Source organism: Heterocephalus glaber, unplaced genomic scaffold, assembly GCF_053883595.1.
Source record: "Heterocephalus glaber isolate CG9 unplaced genomic scaffold, H.glaber_assembly_v1.0 deba00000901, whole genome shotgun sequence".
Taxonomy (NCBI): Eukaryota; Metazoa; Chordata; class Mammalia; order Rodentia; family Bathyergidae; genus Heterocephalus; species Heterocephalus glaber.
This window is the reverse complement of record NW_028258171.1, coordinates 182,830-205,433: the sequence shown is the minus strand read 5'-3', so window position 1 is coordinate 205,433 and position 22,604 is coordinate 182,830. Positions and strand designations below refer to the sequence as shown.

Here is a 22,604-nt window from a genome sequence, read left to right as displayed (position 1 = left end):
AGGTGATTGGACCCTTTGCTCTTAAAAAGCTACTCATTGTTCAAAATGCTTTGGGATCCTTTTAATTTCCATCAGATGTTCTCAAACAGGAACAGTAGCTGAAGTGAACTTTTCAAAAAGAAAGTAGATAATGTTACTTAAAATCCTGCAATAGCATTTCATTGCACTAAAAAATCTCTAAAAATAAAAATGACATATTTTAACTCACTAAACCTGAGAACAACCTGTTTGAGAAGTTCTATTAATATTTCTTTTCTTATTGATGAAGAAGTTGAGACAGAGAGGTAAGAAATGTAATCAACCACATGGCTCCAGCAGAGCCAGAACAGTCTTCCTCCCCTAGTTTGGTCACTCCTATATACTTGCCCTGGAAGACAGAGCCCTGCATTATCTGGCCTTTCCACCCACTCACTTGTCAGCCAGTTATCAGTTTCTCAAGTACATCAGCCTTTTTGCCTGGTTAAGGAATTTGTTTGGATTGCTGTTTCATCTGATTTGATCTGACAAACTCCTAGTCATCCAGTAAGACACAGCAAAAGTACCACTTTCTCAGAAAACTTTTGTGTCTCTTCAGATCTAAATTTTTTTTGGTATATCCTTTTATTGGTACATTTTAGGTGTACAATATAATGACATTCATCATTGGAGATATGCAACTTTACATAATCTCTCTTGGTTCTTATTTTTTCCCCCTTCCCCTGCCCTCCCTTCAACCCTTCCATCCCTATTTACAAAGACTTTGCTTTTTTTCATTTTCTCATATAAATTCCATTCCCTTCTTTCCTTTCCCCTACCCCTCCCACTTCCCCTTCCCCTTTGCCCCTTTTCTTCCTATTTCACATTATCTATTTTACCTTTTAGTCCTTATTTACACTTTCAGTTTCTCACACTAGAGAAACTATTAGGTATTTACACATGTGTGTCCTATTTATTTCACTTAAGAGTATTGCCTCAATGTGCATCCATTTAGCAATAAATGTCTCTAATTTCTCATTTTTTATGGCTGAGTAGTACTCCATTTTATAAAAAACCACATTTTCTTTATCCAGTCTCCAGCTGATGGGCAATCGGGCTGCTTCCAAGTTTTAGCTATTACAAACTGTGCTGCTATGAACATGGGCACACATATATCACTGTGGTATGATTCTTTTAATTCTTTGGGGAAGATACCCAGGAGGGAAATAGCTGGGTCAAATGGGACTTCCAGTCCCAGTTCTTTGCCGTATCTCCATACTGATATCCACAGTGGTTGCACCAGTCTACACTCCTAATTTTGATGCTTTCTCTTTGTTAGTATCTCTTACTCTTTCCTCCTTAGAATTTACAATGATTTAGTTCCCACTCACAATATGTTAATACTACATTTATATCAATCAATTTTTTTTTTTTTTGGTACCGGGGATTGAACTTGGGTCCTTGTGCTTGTGCAGCAGGTGGTGAAACCACTGAGCTAAATCCCTGGCCCTATATCAATCAATTTTATTTTATGAGAAGCACATATTCCTCTAGAGTTTGAATAGACAAAAATATTCACAACTCTTAGGAAAGTTTTCTAAAGGAAAAAAGGTGAAGGAGAGTATGTTCCCAGTATATATAAATCTATAACCATGGAAGGCCATTTTTTGGATTTAGTGCTGTTTTCACTCTGAGAATGCTCTTTCTTCCCTAGATGACACCTAAGGCCCAATGTTTAGCTTTCTTCAGGGAATCATCACATTTAGCCTCTTTCCAATGTGACTTATCTTCAGATACATTTTCTGGCATATCAGCAGGATTATAACTGAAGGGTATTTAAATTATATGGGAATATGTTTTAAGTTAAAATAAAATAGCAGAAGAATCACTGAATCACTCTTAGAAATTCAAACATAAGTAATAGTGTGGCTCACACAATATTTACCTAGGATGATAACAATTTCTAATTACTATGAAGGTAATATAATATTTCTAGTTATATTTCATATTATTATATTTATAATTCACATCAAATAAGACTAGACATTATCTCTTATACTACATTGCTCATCACATTAATTTCAATAAAAGGTCAGTGTAGAAAAACGCCCTTCAATGGGCACTACTGTACTCCAATAAATACCATGTAATACATTTTTTTTTCTGCACTGGGGATTGAACCGAGGGCCTTAACACTGAGTTACATTCCCATCCTTTTTCATTTTCTAATATTGAGACAGGCCTTTGCTAAATTCCCAAGTTCCCCAGGTTGGGCTTGAACTTGTGATCCTCTTGCCCCAGCCTCTTACAGTGCTTGTATTACAGGCACTGTGCCATAATGCCTGACTAAAATTTCCTTTCTGTAATCGTTTTTGTTTTAGTTTCAATATCTCCTAGTCTACTTTCTCATGTCTTTGGACCTATCTTCCTAGTCCCTGACTCCTTGTACTTCTTCAGCTTGGAACCTATCAGGCTTATTACTCACTTATATTTATATATTTTACTTGAAGATATTTATGATCTTTTCAATTTATCTGCTTACTTGTCTCCTCAGCTTGTCTGTGGAACTCTCTCTCTCCCAATTGTAATGTCATGCATGGACTAAGCTTAGTCTTCCAACTAGTACTTTTCCATTTGTCAAGTTTTGATGCTACTTTGCCTGATTTTCTCTTTTGTCTTCATGATCAGGTATTACTCAATGCCTTACATTAGATCATTTGACTCATCATCCTATATATGCACTTACTCTTCTCTATATGTTTCATATATTTTATAGTTGCTTAATCATTTGTGTTCTATATAAGTTGCTTAATTGAATGAATTCATTTAATATTACAATTTAGAAGCAAGGTACCATAATACAGAGAAGTAGTTCTTAACTGGGTGTATTTCTGTCCCTCAGAGGACATTATACAATATCCAGAGATATTTTTGGTTGTCATAACCAGAATGATGCTACTATCATTTAATTGATAGAGACCAGAAATGCCACTATATATCCTCTACTCCAGAATACAGACCCTCACAACAAAGAAGTATCCAGTCCAGTACATCAAGGATATTGAACTTGGAGTAGATGAAAAGATGTTGGGTTGGACTTAGAGCATATAGATTCAAATGTGAGTCTTGTTATTCACTCTGACTCCTTTGGGGAAATACTTTACTCCCTGAATATTAATTTCCTCAACTCTAAAACAATGATAAAAGTCTCATGAGTTCATATAAGAATGAAATGAGCTAACTTACATGTGTGAAAATATCTAGTGCAATATCTGGCCAAGAATAGGCATTCATACTTACATAATTTCTAAGAGAAATTATTCATATCTAACTTTGTACAAAATCTTACACATCATTCAGACTTTTTATAAATACTTCAGTGAAAAACAGTTGCCTGTTTCTACAAGTTTTTCATAAATTAGGAGATGTAAACTAGTTTTCTCAACCTTTATTCACTTACTGATAACATTCTTAAATCATTGTTTTTTTAAAAAAGGCAGGTTTAGCTTGTTTTACTAAATTAAAATAAATAAAACCAAAGCAAGTATGAAAGGTGAAAGTATGTGCAGTCTTTCTGAGAGGACAGTGTCTGCTTTTACTTCCTGGTTTACTGCATCAATTAATCTGTTAAGGCCTTTCAAGCAAATAATACTTGACCTTCTCGCTTAATTTTGAGGAAATTAACTTATGCTCCAATAGGCTATAATTCTGAGTGACACCCAGATAGAAGAAAATATATTCAGAATGGTTAAGAGGGTGGATGAGATTTAATCTGCAGATCAGTTTAGTGTTTCCACTGATTTACTGCTTCTTTTGCTGCAGTTGATTCAGTTTAAATCAATAACATATTAAAATTATTTACTATGAATAATACTTCTTTGCTATAAAGAATAATAATTTCTTTGTTTTAAAGAATACCAAACCATGCTGAACTTTAAGTTTTTAATAATTTTAAGATGGGTATATTGGTGAATTTATTTATCAATATTTATTAAAAGACAGATACTATTAAATATTTGTTGAATTTAATGAATGGAAAAGAAAGGTATCAATCTATACAAAAATTTCTAAGGAATAATTAAAAAATATCTAACTGTTAGGACACACACGTGTAAATACCGAACACTTTCTCTAGTGTGAGAAACTGAAAGTGTAAATAAGGACGAAAAGGTATAATAAATAATGCGAAATAGGAAGAAAAGGGGCAAAGGGGAGGGGAACTGGGAGGGTTAGGGGAAAGGAAAGAAGGGAATGGAATTAATATGAGAAAATGAAAAAAAGCAAACCAAGTCTCTGTAAATGGAGGGGTTGAAGGGAGGGCAGGGGAAGGGGGAAATAATTAGAACCAAGATATTATGTAAAGGTGCAAACTTCCAATGATGAATGTCATTATATTGTATGCCTACAATGTACCAATAAAAAGATACATAAAGAAAAAAATTAACAATTAACTGGAAAAAAATATCTGTTAAATGTACAATAGCACTTGAAACTGATGTTGGGCCACTTCCTCATTACCCAAGAGAGGACTACATGCTTCATGAATTTGGTGACCTGGGAATGAGAGCAGCAGGATTATGCTCCCAAAGCCACTTATATTTACCACTACTTAGATTATAAGGAATAAATGATATTAAAGTTATATCATGTAACACATTACTTCTCAGCCTTTTGGCTAAGATCAAGTGTAGTATCATATAACACATAAGTATGTTTTTATAGCCATGTTAAAAATTATAGAGCAGGAGCCATGACTGGAAATAAAATGAAAATAATACTTTCTAATATAATAGAAGACAGACTTTTGAGAAGCTGGAAGAAAAAGGAGATGTAATGAAGAAATATGAAAATTTCAGAACTGAAAAATGTAATAACCGAAGTGAATAGCCTGGTGGATGGGCCCAACAACAAAACTCAGAGGACAAAGAAAAGAATTACCAAACTGAAAGCCGAAACAATAAAAATGACTTAATATGAACAATAAACACATAGATTAAAAAAAAAACCCAGAGCTTCAATGTCCTCTGGAGTATACTAAAAGCACTAACATTCACATTATCAGAGTTAGAGAAAGAGAAATGAAAGAGTACTTAAGGGAAATAATGACTGAAAACTCCCCAAGATTGGGAAGGAGCATAAACTTACAAGAAGCTGACAACTCCACATGAAGAAAATCCATGTAAGTACATGCAGAGATACATATCATTAAAGTTCTGAAGAGTAAAAGCAAAGACAAAATCTTGAGAGTAGTCTGTAAATGGCTCTTACACACAGGGGAAAATCAATTTAAATACAGAAGATTTCTATTCAGAAACTATCAAGGCCAGATGAAAGTGGCATATTACTTTTCCCAAAAGCTGAATGAAAAGAACTCTCAACCCATATATGTTCTGGACTTGGAGAAATATGCTTCAAGAATGAAGACAGAAATCAAGATATTCTCAGATGAAGGAAAACTAGGAGAATTTGTCCTGTGCAGATCTACTAAAAAGAATAGCTAAAGGAAGTTATCTAAACATAAGACAAAAGATAAAACTGCAAACCTTAGAATGTCAGGAAGGAAGAAAGAACACTACAAGCAAAATATAAATTCGTACAATAGGCCAACTTGAGTTTTAAAAGTTAGGTTAGATGATTGAAGAAAAACTTAACAATGCTATGGCATGGTTCTAAATGAGTGCAGAGTATATATTGAAAACAATTATAAGCAAGGAAAAGCAAATGAATACAAAAATGGTAAAGTTTCTATATTCCACTAGGAATCATAAAATGACATCAGCAGACAGCATTAATATCTGCATTAATGTAACACCTATGGCAACAATTTAAAAAGATAAAAAAGACAGACACTCAAAAATACTGTAGGAATATAAAAATAGAATTCTGAAATTTGTTCAACTAAGCCACAAAAAGACAAAAAAAGTCCCCAGAGAAACAAGACAACAAATCCCAACAAACAAACGTCATGGTGAACATTAGAAAACAAATAATAAAATAGTAGTCTTAGTAACTTAAATATAAGTAGTCTAAATACAACAATTAAAATACAGAGATTGACAGATAATTTAAAACATGGCCCAACCATATTCTGTCTACAAGAAAGTCATTATAAATATGATGACATAGAGAAATTAAAGAAAAAGGATATAACAAGGTAAATCATAAAAATATTAACCAAAGGAAAGTAGAGGTGGCTATGTTAATATAGATAAAATAGACATTTGAGCAAAGAAAGGAATCAAATAAGAGCATTATATTATAATAAAAGAATCAATCTATCAAAAGGACATACCAACCTTAAATATGTACACATCAAACAGAACCAAAAATATGTGAAGCAAAAATTGACAGAATCCACAATTACAGTTGAAGACATCACATCCACAACTGTTTTACCTAGACAGAAAACAGCCCAAGGATACAGAAAAACTCAATAATATCATCAAACACCAGCATATAGCCAATACAGACATTCTACACAACCACTATTGGGCATATACTTTCAAATGCCCAGAGAATATACACCAAGATACAGCATGGTTTAGGCCCTAAAACATACTTTAATAAATTCAGAAGATCTGAAGTCATACACCCTGTGTTCCCTGACCACAATAACATCAAACCAGAGATCAATAACAGAAATTTACTGTTGTTGTAGGTATTATATTAACAGGAAAAAATCACAAAACACTTAGAAACTAAACAACACATCTCTAAACCATAAATAAAAAGACATTATCATAAGGAATTAAAAAATACATAGAAGCACATGTCAGTAAAATACAACATACAAAAACTTGTGAGATATGGCTGAGATGAAAGTTTATAGCACTAAAACGCATATAGGAAAACTGAAAATGTATCAAATCAACACTATAAGCTTCCACTTCAACAACCTTGAAATAAAACAGCAAATGTTAAGCAAGAAGGAGGAAAACAATAAAGATAAGCGCAGAAAGAAAAACACACAAATGTCAGGAATAAACAAGGAATAATATCATTTCTGATCTTTCAGACATAAAATGGATAAATTTTAACTAAGAACTGCATATTCCATACATAAAAATGTACACTTAAAAGAAATGGACCATTTCTTTAAAAAATACTGGTACCTTTTTCGTAGACTTACTTTTATGTGAGAATATTAAAATCTACTCTTTTTGGGAATTTCAGGTATTACAATATAGGATTGTTAAGTATAGTTACTATGCTGTATAAAGATAGCCAGGATTTATTAACCCTGAATATCTGAAATTTTGTACCCTTTGGCTAACATTTCTCCATCTCGCCCCACCTCCAAATCTTGGTAACCAACACTGCTCTGGCTTCTGAGTTAGACTCCACATGTAGCATTTCTCTTTCTCTCTTTAGTTGACTTCACTTAGTATAATGTTCTCTAGGTTTACCCATATTGTCAACAATGACAAGATTTCCTTTTTTAAAAGGCTGAAGAATTTTACATTGAGTATGTATACCATATTTTGTTTTCCATTTGCCAACTGATAGATACTTAGAATATTTCCATATTTTGGCTATTGTGAATAATACTGCAATGAATACCGTAGCACAGACATCTCTTCAACACAGTAATTTTATTTCCTTTGGATATATGTACATAGGTGGAATTGCTGGATCATTTCATTGTTTTCTTTTTTATTAGTTCATCTTTGTAATGTAGAATAATGATGTCTGTTTTGGAGAATTGGTACATATATAATAAATCTTGATCATTTTTGATCCCTTTTCCCTCTCCCTTTCATTCCCCCTCTCCCAATCCCCTTCCCATCCACCTCCAAGAATCTATCTTCTAATCTCCTATTATTTCTCCTTATTATTTTAAAAAACTTGACAGAAATTCCATAATGTTGTCCATAATGGCTGTACTAATGTACATTCCCACCAACAGGGAACAAGTGTTTCCTTTTCTCCACATCTTCGCCAACACTTATCTTTCTTATGTTTGATATTGGCCATTCCAAACATCAACAAGATCTAACTGGTATTCAACAACAGCACAATATATATTCTTTTCAAGCTTACATGAAACAGTCACTAAGACATACCATGTGAGCCATAAAACACATCTCAAATTTAAAAGAAATCATACAAATGTTTTCAGACCCCTATGAAATTAAACTTTAAATCAACGTTCAAACATAAATGGAAATAAAATATATTTTGAGATTAAAAAACAAACTTTCAATATAGATCTAAGAAGAAATTTCAAGAGAAAGTAAAAGATGACTTGAACTAAGTGAAAAGGAAAAATAATCAACAGTTTTGAGATGCAGCAAAATACAGCATAGAGGGAAATTTACAGAACTGAATACATATAGCAGAAAGAAGAAAGATCTGAAATCAATGATATAAGCTTCCATTTTAGGAAACTAGACAAGGAAGGGCAATATAATCCTAAGTCAAGCATACAAGATGAAATAATAAAATTCAGAGTACCAATAGTCAAAACTGAAAACAGATAAACAACAGAGAAAAACAACAAAATCAGAAGTTGGTTATTTGAAAAGATCATTGCATTAGTTTCCTAGGGCTACTTTAACAAATTACCAGTTTAGTGGGTTAAAACAACAGAAATTGATTCTGTCAGTCTGACAGCTAGAAGTCTGAAATCAAGAATGGCAAAGCCACTGTCCCTCCTGAGGATTTAGGGAAAATTCATTTATTTGCCCCTTTCAGCTTCTGGTCACTGTTGGTATTATTTCACTTATTCCAATCCTTCACATCACTTCAATCTTCACCTCCATCTTCATATAACTTCTCCTTTGTGTATGTTTCTCTCAAGAGTCCCTACTTTTCTCTTACAAGGTGACATGTGATTCTGTTTAGGATAATCCAGAATAAGCTCCTCTTCTCAAATTCTTTAGCTTAATCACATGTTTCCTCACATAAGGTAACACTCAAAGGTTCCAGTGATTTAATGTGGGTCTCTTATAAGGAGGCCATTTTCTAGCCAATAAAATCCACAATCAATAAAATAGATAAGCTTCTAGCTAGCTTAATCAAGAAAAAGAGAAGAAAGACAAAATGATTAAGTCGGAAATAAAAAGGTGTTCATCACTACTAATCCCAAAGGTATCAGAAGGACAATAAAAGAATGCTATGAAAAATTCCATATACTCAAATTTAATAACTTAGATGAAATAGGGAAATTCTTCGAAAGACACAAACTCCTAAAATGCACACAGGAGAAATAATCTGAATATGGTTTAATTTATTAAATAAATTAAATCAATAGTCAATAACATTAAAAAAAGAGAAAGAACCAAGTTCAGATGATTTCATTTGTGAATTCTTCCAAATATTGAAGGAAGAAATGATAACAAGTCTCTATAATTGCTTCCCGGAAACAGAAGAGGAAACACTTCCCAAGTTAATCAGTGAGGCCAGTATAACCCTCATACCAAAACCAGAAAAAGATAGTCATTACAAAAAAGGCAAATTCGCAGGTCAATATCTCTCATAAACACAGATGCAAAAGCTCTCAGCAAAACATTAGCAAATAAAACCTAACAAAATATATAAAAATTAAATACTGCGATGGAGGACTGACAGTAATAGTTACAGTCATCAAGACAGCACTGTGTTGCAAAAGAATAGACAAATAAAAACTTGTGTGCTGCCATAAGAATGAAAAGACAATTCATAGAGTGGAAGAAAAAAAGTTTTTTGCAAAATATATTAGATGATAAAGGATTGGTATGCAAATCATATATTGAACTCCCAAAACTCAACAATAAGAAAATAAAAGATCTGAACAAGCATTTCAGCAAAGAAGATATACAGATAGCAAGGAAGCATATGAAAAGATGCTCAACAGCCCACGTCATTAGGGAATTACAAATTAAAACAGCAATAAAGTATCACCATACATCCATTAAAATGACTAGAATCTGAAACACTAACATACCAATTGCTGGTGAGGAACCAGAACAATAAGAATTTTCATTTATCACTGGTGGAAATGCAAAATGACACAACCACTTTTTTTTTATACAACTTTTTTTTTTGATACAACCACTTTGAAAGTCAGTTTGAGTGTTTCTTACAAAACCAAATAAAGTCTTATATGATCCAGCATCTGTGTTCCTAAGTATTTATCTAATAGAGTTGAAAACATATGTCCATACAAAAACATGTTCATTAATATTTACAGGTGCTTTATTCATAATTTTCTAAAACTGAAAGCAACCAAAATATCTTTCAGTATAATAAATATTTCAGATAAATAAACTGTGCCACATCCCTATAACAGAATATTACTTCATGATAAAAATGAGCTATCAAGCCATGAACATGCATGGAGGAAAATTAAATACGAATACATATTGCTTAGAAGAAAAAGCTAATGTGAAAAGGTAATAGGCTGCATGATTCAAACTATATTACATGTGGAAAATGTAAAACTATAGGTAGTAAAAGGGATTCAGATCCAAGGAAAGAGTGATAAAAAGTAGAACACAGATTTTTGAGTGTAGCAAAACAATTTTGTATGATTCTATAGTGGTAGAGCTATGACTTTATGTATTTTTCAAGACCCATAGAGCTACACAACCTAACATGAGATATAAAAGAATAGTCAAACATGGCCAGTACGGTATCCACACCAGCCCTGACCAGACTTGAACTCAGTTACATCGATAATAGTTTATAATAGAGATAAGTCAAAGCACTTTCATGGAGAGCTTACCAGGTAGGGGGGTGACCTGTACAACTTACTGTGTTAAGTTAAGCTAAAAAATAGTTGGAGAAACAGATGGCCAGGAATTGAGAAACATTAAAGGACTGTGGTAAATACCTTCAAGTATTTGAAGAGGCAGTTTATAGAGTTTAATACTGCTTCATAGGCTAACAGATTCTAGCTCAAAATGAGATCTACTTATTAAAATTGTACACTTCTAATGTGTAATACAGTATTGACACTGTACAAAAAATAAAATGTACTTACTATACTAATGTCACCATTAGATAACAAGCAGTTAGATGTGATACAGAAGTACTACCTGCATGGTATTGAGAGCTACATTAAATTACCCATAGATAATAAATGATCTTTTAACATAGAGGTTTAAGTAAATGCTAGGTAAGATAATTTCTCATCCTAATCCTACTTAGACAGGATATCCCATCTATGAACAGTGATAAAGGAAGAGTATTAAATAAGAGTCAGTATTAGACAAAAAGCTTTTGAGGAGCTCAGCACACCCTCTCACGAGCCAACTTCTTAGCAAATGACTAAGGAGATTTTTCAGATATTAAAAATTATACCCCAAATCATCAGCATGAATAATTATATTAAAAATATAAAAACAAAAAATAACCAACTGTTCTTATACAGTATCACTATTTTTCAGTTTTATTAGTTCAATTAACTCCATGCAGAAAAGTAAGTCAAGTTTTTATTAAATATATAGTTTTATACTACATTATATATATTAGGGATAAGAAGGGATACTGATTTTAGATATGAGGTCTAAATAAATTCATTTTATGAAGCTATTACAAATGCATATTACAGTATGCCCAAATACATAGGTGTTCCTGAATAGCTGTTTGATTAACTGAATTGGTAAAGACAAGGTTCAGTCAATACATGCATATAATAAACATGCTTTGCTTTGCTTTGCAGGTATTTAGAACTGAGTGGCTGCATTTTGACATCTCAGGCTTCATTTCTCTTACAAATGAATGACTACTTTGTTCAGGGTATCTTGAGAAGGCTAAAGAGAAGAGTATTGACTAAAAATACTTCAACTTATTATAAATGCTATGAAAGATGGGTGATGACAAAAATAGAACAGTACTAATTAAATATATTTCAAATTATTACAAATTCTATAAGAGGGGTGATGACATTTGAGTTGAGACTTAAAAGGTATTAATCAGAGGAAGGGTGAAGAAAAAAAGAAATTTAGGCATAGGGAAGAATATGTGCAAGGCCTCAAGTTTAAAAGAAAGGATACTGAAGAGCTAAATGAAGGCCTGTTAGGTTAGTATTGAGACCATTGGAAAAATGGAGGGGGCCACGTTACACAAGGTCTTTTTGGAATGAGCAGGATCTTGTTCATTAGGTAAGACAAACAAGGAGGTACTGTACAATTTAAAAGACAGGGTAAAAAGATTTGCCTTTTTAAAAAACAGCTCTATTTAGGGGACATTTTGTATAGCTAAAGTGTTTCCATTACCTGACAGGATATTGTGCCTGTAACAGAATATATATAACAGTAATATTTTCATTTTACTCCTCTGACTTGGCTAGCTCTGGAATTGCAAGAGAATATGGAACCATGCTGAGGCTCAAATTTAGGAAATATAGTAAAGATCAGAAACTCACCTTTTAGCCACCTGGACTACAAATACAACAAGAGAGATATTTACTTTTGTCTTGTACCAGGGATTCCAACTCAATAAACTCCCCAGATATTCCAGTTTGATTTAAAAGATGGGATTTCCCTAGGAACTATTTGGTATCACCTCATTTAGAATCAAGTTGTCTATGCCTGCTATCTTCACGATCTCCAAGATGCTGCAATCTTCTCCACCCCCAATTGTACCAGTGAGGTGGCTAAATATAAAAGACACATTTCAATCTTACCTATTTGACCTATATCTGAAGCCAATTCTAATTGAAAATATCTTCCTTGTCTGCTTTCCATGACAATGCACTTCTGGTTTTATTTTAACTTTTCTTGACACTTCTCAATATCCTTTCGGGGCTTTGTTTCCTCTACTCAACATTTAACTACTGGTGACTTCCTTCTGCTCATTCGCCTTTGATTTCAACCTACTCTCATGGCTGCACTTAATCATCTACATAAGTAATTTCTTTCCAGCCCAGATATTTTCCTGAGCAATAGTTCTACATAGCTACCTTGTGGACAACCCCAACTGACCATTCTGCATATATCTACAACTCAGCGTTTAATACTAAACACATAATCTCATTTCATTCTCCTGTCCAAGCTCTCTTTCTTCCCCCCTTTTCCCCTGGGCATCACCATCTACTCTAGCTGTTCAAGCCCCAAATCTATGTATCACCTTAACATCTATCTCTCACTTCACAATCTAATCAGTTCTGCTCATTTATACTTAAATTGTCTTGGCACCTTACAATTTCCAGCTCCATTACCCTTATCTTTATTTAGAGAGCTTGCTATTTGTTTCTCAAGCAGACTACTGCATAGTTTTCTCACTTGTTCCTTCCCTTGAGTGATTTTTCAAAGGCATAGATATGAACTATTCTTTCTTGCATTATTAAAATAACTTACATTTCCTGAGTCCAAATTTCTTAATTTCTGAAGACCTTCATGCCTCTCTTTCTAGCTCTTTTCTCATCATTTACTTGCTTACCCTTAAACTTCAGTTCAGGATGAGTAACTTTCACATTACCTAGAACACTCATCTGCCCCCTTTACTTAATTCTCTCCTACTTATCCTTTTATTTATTTAGTTTTTACTTCATTTATTTTATTAGTACATTTGTGGTACATAATGGATATGTTCAATATGGGTAGGGTACACGTACATGACTCATCTTAATTCTTTTCACATCCCCTTCCTCCTGCCCTCCACCCTCCAGCTGTCTCTCAGCCCCCTTTACATTTGCCAGATATCTATTTTGCTAGTTCCTATTGTCTATCTTTTATTTTGCTCTTTGATTCATTTATATTTTGGGTTTCTCATAAAAGAGAAACTATATGATTTTTAAACTTATGTGTCTGACTTATTTCACTTAACATTACACATTCAAGGTATATCCATCTTCCTACAAATGGCTCAAATATACCCTTCTTTATAACACAGTAGTACTTCATTGTGTCTAAGTATCACATTTTCTTTATCCATTTATCTGTTGATGAACATATAGGCTACTTCCATAATTTAGCTATTATGCTGCAATCAACATACATATGCATGTATCACTGTAATGTGATGTCTTTAACTCTTTTGGGAAGATACCTAACAGGGGAAATAGCTGGGTCATGTGGAATTTCTATTTTAAGTTTTTTGAGAAATACTGATTTCCATTTCCATTCCAGTTTACATTCTCACAAACAACGTAAAAGAGTTCTTCTTGCCCTGCAGCCTCACTAGCATTCATTATTATTTGATTTATTGATGATTGTCATTCTTTCTGGAGTAAGATGGCATCTCAATGTTATTTTAATTTGCATTTCTCTAATGATTAGTGGATGTTGAATACTTTTTCATGTATTTATTGGTCCTCTGTCTTCTAAGAAGCGTCTATTCACTTCACTTGCCAATTTTTGATTGGGTCTTTTATTCTTGTGGGTCTATCACCCTTTTTTTTTTTTTGGTACCGGTGATCGAACTCAGGTCCTTGCGCTTGCACAGCAGGCGACAAAACCACTGAGCTAAATCCCCGGCCCATCTATCACCCTTTTATATCCAAGTTTACACACCAACTTCTTCAAGAAAAAGAATCTGGTGTCCAGTTAGTCTCATGTATTCTCACTCTGATAGATAGTAGGCACCAGGAACATTTTTTTTCACCATTTGATCTTTACTACCCAGGAAGAGGTTAACTAAATATTTGTGAAATTGACTAATCAATTACTGGTTGCTTATGCTTAGTCATTTGGTTCTTAATTTTTATGCTTTAACGGCTGACAAGAATCTTTGCTATTTGAGGGTGCCCTAAAGAATATAAGCCCTGGGTATTAGTGATCAATGTGAATTATACATTGGTTGCTTTGTGAACATTAAGAGTAATAAAAAGCTTAAGATTTAAAAAGAAAATGAAATAAAAAAGTAAACATAAAGAACTTCCATGAGTTATTCTTTTATAAGAGTAATTTTAAATGGACTGTCATTACTGTAGCAGCCTTGTGGATTTCAGTAGCTTTCCTGGAGTATTGAAAACAAGTGCTACCAGAGGCCCCCCTTGTGGCTGAGTGAACATCTGCTGTAGAGAAATAACTTTTGAAACAAATCATTCCGTCAATAGATACTCACTGAGCAATTAGACAGACACACACATATACACAGAGTATAACAAGTACAAAGTAAGTGCTCAGGGAACACAATAGGAATCAAAGGTGATACAGATCTCTAATCCTATAGAGATTTAAAAAAATTTTTATTGTTATTGTTGTTATTTGGTGGGAGGGGTTGAATCTACGGACTCATGCATGCTAAGCTCATATTGTCCTATTGAGTCACACACTTGGTCCCTATCTTATAGAGATATTACTTATCATTTTATCTTTAGTGCCTACAAGAATCATTACTGAGTATTTGTGAATTAACTATTTCTCAAAGCCTGTACCCAATTTGAATCATCTGTATTTCCTTGTCTAGGTGGTCTTCCATTCTAGATGTGATATTATATGGCAGGTCCCATAGTTAAGGAAAGAAGTAACTTCTACTTCTCTACTATTTTCCTATAGTTTTCTGATTTTAAAATCATTTCACCATAATTCAGTATAATTACCAAAATTTTAGTTAGTGAAATTTAAAGCAGGTTATTTTATTGTGGACAGACAGAAGACTATAAGAAATTTTCTTTTATCACAATTTATTGATGATTTTGCCTATATAATTATATAGAAATTATATTCATTCACATTAGGATGGCCTTAATTTTTGAGAATAACATATGTACCCAATGCATCCTATTTAAAAGAGGATGTTTCATTTTCAGTAGTTTCTCTGCAGAAATTGAGAACTTGACAAAGTGAACCCAAGCTTCTGTCAGGTGCTTTATCTACATGTTTTAGGGATTATAAAGATAAAAGTAAGGTTATTGTTTCTTTTAGAGCTAAAGTACTCATTAAAGTAAAGCATTCACTGAGGTTTCTTCAAAGGGGAATACTTGGCCTATCAGCAGTCTGATAACACTAAAACATGCCTTGTAACACATTTATAAGCATCAGAATTCTTTCAGAAAATGTAATAATCAGATTGAATGTCATTTAATTTTGTTTGGGTATCCAGGGAATACTGTTTACTTTTCTTTAAAATTTATGTGAGTCATTTGGTTATATGCCTTTTTTTAATTAGTTTGAAGGAAGCAATCACTGGGGAGAAAGCGGAAATCAATTCTGATCCGATATTGATAGCTACTGTGCTGTAAACTGTGTGTCCTTTCTAATTAAATGTAAACATGTTCAGTTCTAAAGTCCAGCAGCAATGACAACAGTCACTAGGAAAGATTGCTTAAGTACTGCTCAACTGATTTGCCTGGCCTTTATTTCTTTCAAAGTTGTGCTTGCACAATCATCGGTGGGGTGAATGCTGGTTGTAACTAACTTTTTTTAGGCCATCTTCAGAGAAAAGATTTGCCAAGAATGTAGAGTGCTCTGTAATACTTAAAGTTACTTATTAACTCTGTCCTTCTGATAGCTAATCAATGGCATTGCATAGAGTCAATCTGGTGCACTAAACTGCCCCTTTGCCCAAAGCCAAGTCTTGGTAAATATTTAATGGCTGTAAAGGTGTTTTGCTGGTTATCAAACTGATATGTTAAAGAACTCTTAAAAGCAACTTTATCTTGCCTTTCTCTCCATAAATAATTTGCTCAGCAATATAGTATGTAGGTGTAAAAGCATTTGGATTATTTTATTTTATTATTTTGTTCAGAAAAACATCAAATGATAATATAAAATAATGTTCATTTAAATTAAGTACAGTACTATGTCATTTAAACATAAGTGGAAAAACAATCACCAAACTTTTTTCCTTGTAAAATGCCAACTTAAAGTATAAAACAACCCAGGCTCTTTCACAGCTGCTCTCAAACGGAAATGTTATAAAATTTCTATTCCTATAGAGTTGCAACATATTGTAAAATTAGAATGCATTTGGATTTTTGTTTTTTATTCAGCATAGCAAAGGCCAAGCTTTATATATTTACCTTTCTAGTCATCCACTGAGTTTTAGGGCTCTTTGTTTTGCCTATTTTAACACCTAGCTATAAAAAACATTGGTATTTTCTAAATACAAAGAAATCTCTCCAGATGTAAACTTTATTAGAATACTTGGTGATTGTTCAGGTTCTTTGTAGAAATGAGACTGATTTCTTTAAAATTGTACATATTTCATGCTTCTAGACTGTTAACATGCTCCTTTTTTATTCTGGCAGGAGAAACAGTTTACATGTATTTCAGTGTAAAAATGTATTACACTTAATAAAGGTTGACTGGAGTAGAAAATCACAAATCATTTTCCCAATGGAAGAGAGCTAACAGCTTCTCACTATCAGTGATATACAAAGTTAATTTTATTTTTTAAGATGTTACTGAAGGTCCAAATGCTAAGATAAGCTGTTTTTCTAAACCCTGTCAAAAGATTACTTAAGGATATTGTATTATGTACTTTGAAAGAGCAAGGCACAATGTTCTAACTTTAGAAGGAGTTTTATTTTGTATGCCAAATTTTATAAAGAAAGCATAGGAAATAAATGTTTTAAAACTAGTATTCTGATTTTTGCCTCCTAAAGATTTCTATACTGATTTTGATCTCTAAAATGTTATAAATTTTCTTATTTCTCAAACTTTGTCCATGGACAAAGGGAAGGCAAGGACTAGGGGTTAAGGTATCAGGTACCTGTCTAGGGCTTCAATGCACAATGCCCACAGAAACTTCACTGGAATAAACTTAAAATCTGATGCTAGTTAATTGAGGTTGACAGGTAAATACTTACTCTTGTAAACAGAAAAATGTTCATTGGGTATACTACTGCTGAAATAGATGAGTACCTTGACAGGAAATTAAAACAATTTTTTCTAGCTGTGACACACACTTGCACATATGTGCAAAGACAAACTACATCAACTCCACTGTAACAGCTCATTAACTTTTGAAAACAGGTAACATATGTTATGATGCTACAGGTGATTTAGTTCTAAGTCTTTTAATTAATATTTTTCTTCAAAAATCGTGTAGCTTGTAAAATTGCAAAGGACAAGAACAAGAATCTATGGTAGTTCAGACTAGGGGCACATAACCCAGAATAAAAGATTAGGAGGGATTTCTTCAAAGGCATGATATCTAAGCTGAGTCTTAAAAAGTAAGAGTTGATCAATTAAAGAGAAATATAGTAAAGGGTGTTCCAGTCAGAGACGCTCATGTGTATTAATGTGGTGGCAAAAGAAAAATCTTTGCTGAAAATATTTGTCTTTATAGGCCTGCAAATATGGCTAGTTCTAAACAGAAGCTTTCAGATCTCTGTAAAACAGGTGAGGAAAAGAGTTCTTAAAGAAGGAAAGATAGAGTCCTCATTTCTCTACTTCCAAGTATTTTCTGAAACCAAGAAGAAAATAAACCATCTACTAATAACTGGGAGGCCAATGAGGGCAAACATTTGGGCCTGGTTGAGGACATGCTCTTTCCCATTCATTCACCAAATATTTACAGAGAACCTCCTTTCTACTAGATATTGTTCTAGGCTAGTGATGGTGAACCTTTTAGAGGCTGAGTGACCGAACTGCAACTCAAAACCCATTCATTTATCCCAAAGTGCCAACACTACAATTAAACCTGAATACTAAGCTTACTGTAACAAAAAAATGTTAGGGTCTTTTCAATAAGCAAAACTTTTTCTGAAAAATTCATAGATGCAATATGATTATTTTCCATTTATTAAGTTCCTATTATAGTTATTAATGAATTTATCCTTAATACAAATATGAAGATGATCCAAGAACTCTAATATCCACCTGGTGACATTCTTGCAATGGGCTCACGAATAAAAACTACCAATATTAACGTCATGTAGAAGAAGGTCACAGGTAGAAGAAAATTCTTCTACAGGAAATTAATGAGACAAGGATTTTACAAAAATATCAGCATATCCTTTTTTTGCAGTTTATTAAAATACACCAAGCAACAGAAAATTTTAACAGATGAGTAATTTATTTCAATGAAAAAATGGTATAAATAAATCCAATTTGGTAAACATAAACATCAGTTTTAGCTGTTAAAGAAATTACTGACAGCATATACATTTTTAAGTAAAATCATGTTGTTTTCATGAAATAACACTAATTTTCCAGAAGTGCATTACATTTTAAAAATCCATGCCTATAATATACGAAACACATTTGTAGTCTTGGTGTTACACACTAAATAGGAGTATCCTTACCTTGAGAAATCCAAGTGCAGTTGAGAAGACAAATAATTACAATACAGTGTGGAGGCAGGCAAGCACATGCAATTTTACTAGTGAAGGGAAGGAGGAAATGGTAGCAGATGATCTGAAGAGAACAAATCCCGAAAGGAAAGCATGATACGACATGGACAGAGGAATAGTATTGAAAAAAGAACAGTATATGGGTAACTACAAGTAGTCTGTTGCAGATATGGCCTCAAGCACATGATGGGGAAAGACAATACTAGATATAGAAAGACTATTTCAGAAGCTCAAGGAAGATAATGAAGGTTTTAACAGTGTATTGGTAATAACAGAGAAAAGAGACTCTAGAAATATGCGTCTTCGTGTGATGAAAGGTCTCACACTGCAAGACAGCACTCTCTATATAATTTTTATTGTTTTCACATAAGACACTCTTATCAACTGTCAGCAAGAGGTTCATGGGCTGTGATTGAAAGGTAAAAAAAAGTATGATGTTTGTTGCGAAAATCTGGGCTTTTCCATTTAATATCTATGTGACTTTGGGTAGACTGTTTAAGTCTATTTTATATTCTTTAATTGTGATGGGGAAATCGCTTAATCTATTTTAGATTCTTTAATTGTGAGACAGTGTTGCTTACTGTACATAATTGCTATGAGGATCAACTTAGATCTTATATATGAAAGAACTCTGCCAAAGTAGTTTTATTTAAATGTCAGCTAATAGTATCATTATGTCTTCTGTGATAGACTATTTAGATAGCATGGGAAGCAAGGAATGGAAGGTCAAGAACAATGGTGCAATGAAGATTGGCTCCAGAGAAGGTCACATCCACAGAGCATCCTGCAGCCTGTAAGCAAACTGGAGTACAGGATCTGGTGTCATGAGCAGAGTCAGTAGATAGATCACAAGGTTTCATGGATAAGGAGACATTGATCCTAGGGCAGCTGTATAACATATTGTGAAAATGCCTTATGTTATTTATTCTAGGTCATGGCTAACTAGACCCACGTTGCAGATTCTGATAAATGGCTACTGACAAACCTCTCTTGAAGTCAGAACTTGATCGTACCCATCTAAAAATGAAAGATCCTTAAACCACATACCCATAAAACAAAATCTGGGATTCTAGTCTAAATGATAGATATTCATATCTAAAATTTGAGGACAGAAAAAAGAAAGTGAAGATATTATTGAATAGTGTAAGTTAATGAGTTGCTGCCCTATATAATTTCAATAACTGCAAATATCGTCCATGGAACAAACCTGGTTTTGGATAGTATGTACCGGTTCTCATTCCATTTGTACTACTAACAAACCATGTACTTCTCTCTAATATGTTTTATTCCTGTAGGTTTGATTCTAAATCTGTAGGTAATAATAAAAACAGTATCTATTGTTTTACCGAGTGCCTTCTTTAGACACTTATATGCAATTATATTATATACATTATATCATTCTATATAATAATCCTGAAAGATACATTTCTATTTAACCTGAAGAAAAAGAAAAAGGAGCCAAAGACAACAAGTAATTTGTTCAGAGTCAAGCAAGAAAATGGTTGAACTAGGATGCCAACCACAACATGCCTTCTTCCAAAAATGTTCTCAAGGATATTTTAGCCTTAAAATTTTATGACCAATATTTTATCAAGAATAATGAGCTCAAATAGAAATTCTAAATTTTATCATGTACTATACCAAAGATTAGTTATGAGATCTTGAGAAAAACTATAATTATCTGCCTTTTTCACCACTTTTCAAACCATTTAAATGGAGATAATCTATGCCACTAAGTATCTCAAAAGAAGTTGGAAATAAAAACTGCTTGACCTTATATAGAAGACCTTGATATAAAAGAGACAAAAGTACAGGTAATAATATAATTGCCTACTTCTTAAAGTTAAAAAAATACAGTTTTATCTTGCATGCTTAATGCATGACTTAAAAAACATCAGATACAAATTAAAGGAAATTTCTTCCATTGGTAAATAAAATGCACATGGGTCACATCATTTATTTTTCAATCCATTATTGCTGTTTCTTAATACCACTACCTGGTTTCTGAAAGGCAATTCCTTAGAAGGCCATTTAGCAAAAAACACCTAAAGACTAAAGCTTAAGGAAGAGAGAGTGAACATCCTGTTACTTGACATTAATCACATTAACTCAGAGTACCTAAAAGACTGCTCTGGCATTACTCCTAACTGGAAGACACCGAAATTAAAGCTCAGGGCTTTTAAAGTTAATCGGAGTTGCACAACTGAAACACTCTATGTCAACTTGATAATATGCCCCTAAGTTATTGTTCATGGATAGTGCCATTCCTCTGTTTAATCAAGAGTTAAAGCATGTGCAGTAATTCCCTATTTTCACAATATTCCTCTGACAATAAAGATAACAACTAGGAGAAGTTTTTAGCTGGCTAAACCTGATGTACTGGTTTTGTTAATAAAAAATTCATGACGATTAATGAAATGGATCTATTAGAGACAGTCACCCAACGTAGTACAGCTGCCCCACCTTCAAATGAACTTCTCATGACCTACATTATTCAGAAAGAACTGTAGTAACTTGCATTAAAAATGGTTACATACAAAAGGTTCAAACCAAATCAAAGCATTACTCAGAAGCTGGCAAGATACTTGTGAAGTGAAGAATGCTTGATATGGCAACCTTTAATCAAGTTTTCTTTTATTGTTTGTGCTTATAAGATTGTTTCTGTAATTCATGCTTTTCTACTATATTTAATTTTAGTAAAACACAAATCTAGGTTTAAAAATAATTTTAAGGTAATTATAACTAACACTTGGCTGACTTTCAGATTTCATACTTTGTTATTCTAACTGCATTGAAAAGAGTGGCTGTTTAGTAGCCCTATCTCTTTTCATCTAAGTCCTTAATGGTAAGTGGTAGGCAAAGAGAATAGGCAAAAGAACCTCAAGATTCATAATGAGCTTCTTGAAATGCTTTGACAAACATAACTCAGAAGAATATTTATTTTATATAATTTCCCCCTTAAAAATAATCCTTTGCTCTAACTCATGCTTTGATTTTCAAAATCTACTGGACGTCAATTGTTTTTCTACTATAAATGTATTTTCTTTCAGTAAATAATTTTATCACTTGTATGAACAGTAAACAAATCCACTTCCATGTCCCAGAATCAGATTTGATGCAGCAAATCTCAGTGTTTAAGAATAAATGCTCAGCCCAGAAAGCTAGGTGAATGTGTTGTCTACAATGAAGATATGGAAAACTATTGATACATACATTTTTCTAAACCAAAGAAGACTCACCTTATTTGAAACTGTCCTTCACTTAGAAACAAAGTTATTTTTAAAAGTTCTTTGAATATACTCAGGTAGGAGAAACACTGGTTACTAAGACACTTACAAGGCTATCTCAATGGCTGCTTTCTTTCTCTTCCACAGGTGATGGTTCGGCAGCTACACCAATGTACAAGATAGCTTGGTGATAAGGTGATGATGTAAGAGATAAGACACAGTTGAATGAGCAAGATGACTATTCAAGCAGGTGT

The 22,604-nt window shown here is 33.2% G+C and overlaps 1 protein-coding gene and 1 pseudogene across 12 annotated transcripts in view; one reads left to right on the top strand and one right to left on the bottom strand.

The window, feature by feature from the left end:
* Positions 1-22,604, bottom strand: part of Mipol1 (mirror-image polydactyly 1) — a 277,529-nt gene that overhangs the window by 72,307 nt on the left and 182,618 nt on the right. The window lies entirely within an intron of this gene.
* LOC147828802 (U2 spliceosomal RNA) lies at positions 4,611-4,693 on the top strand (annotated as a pseudogene).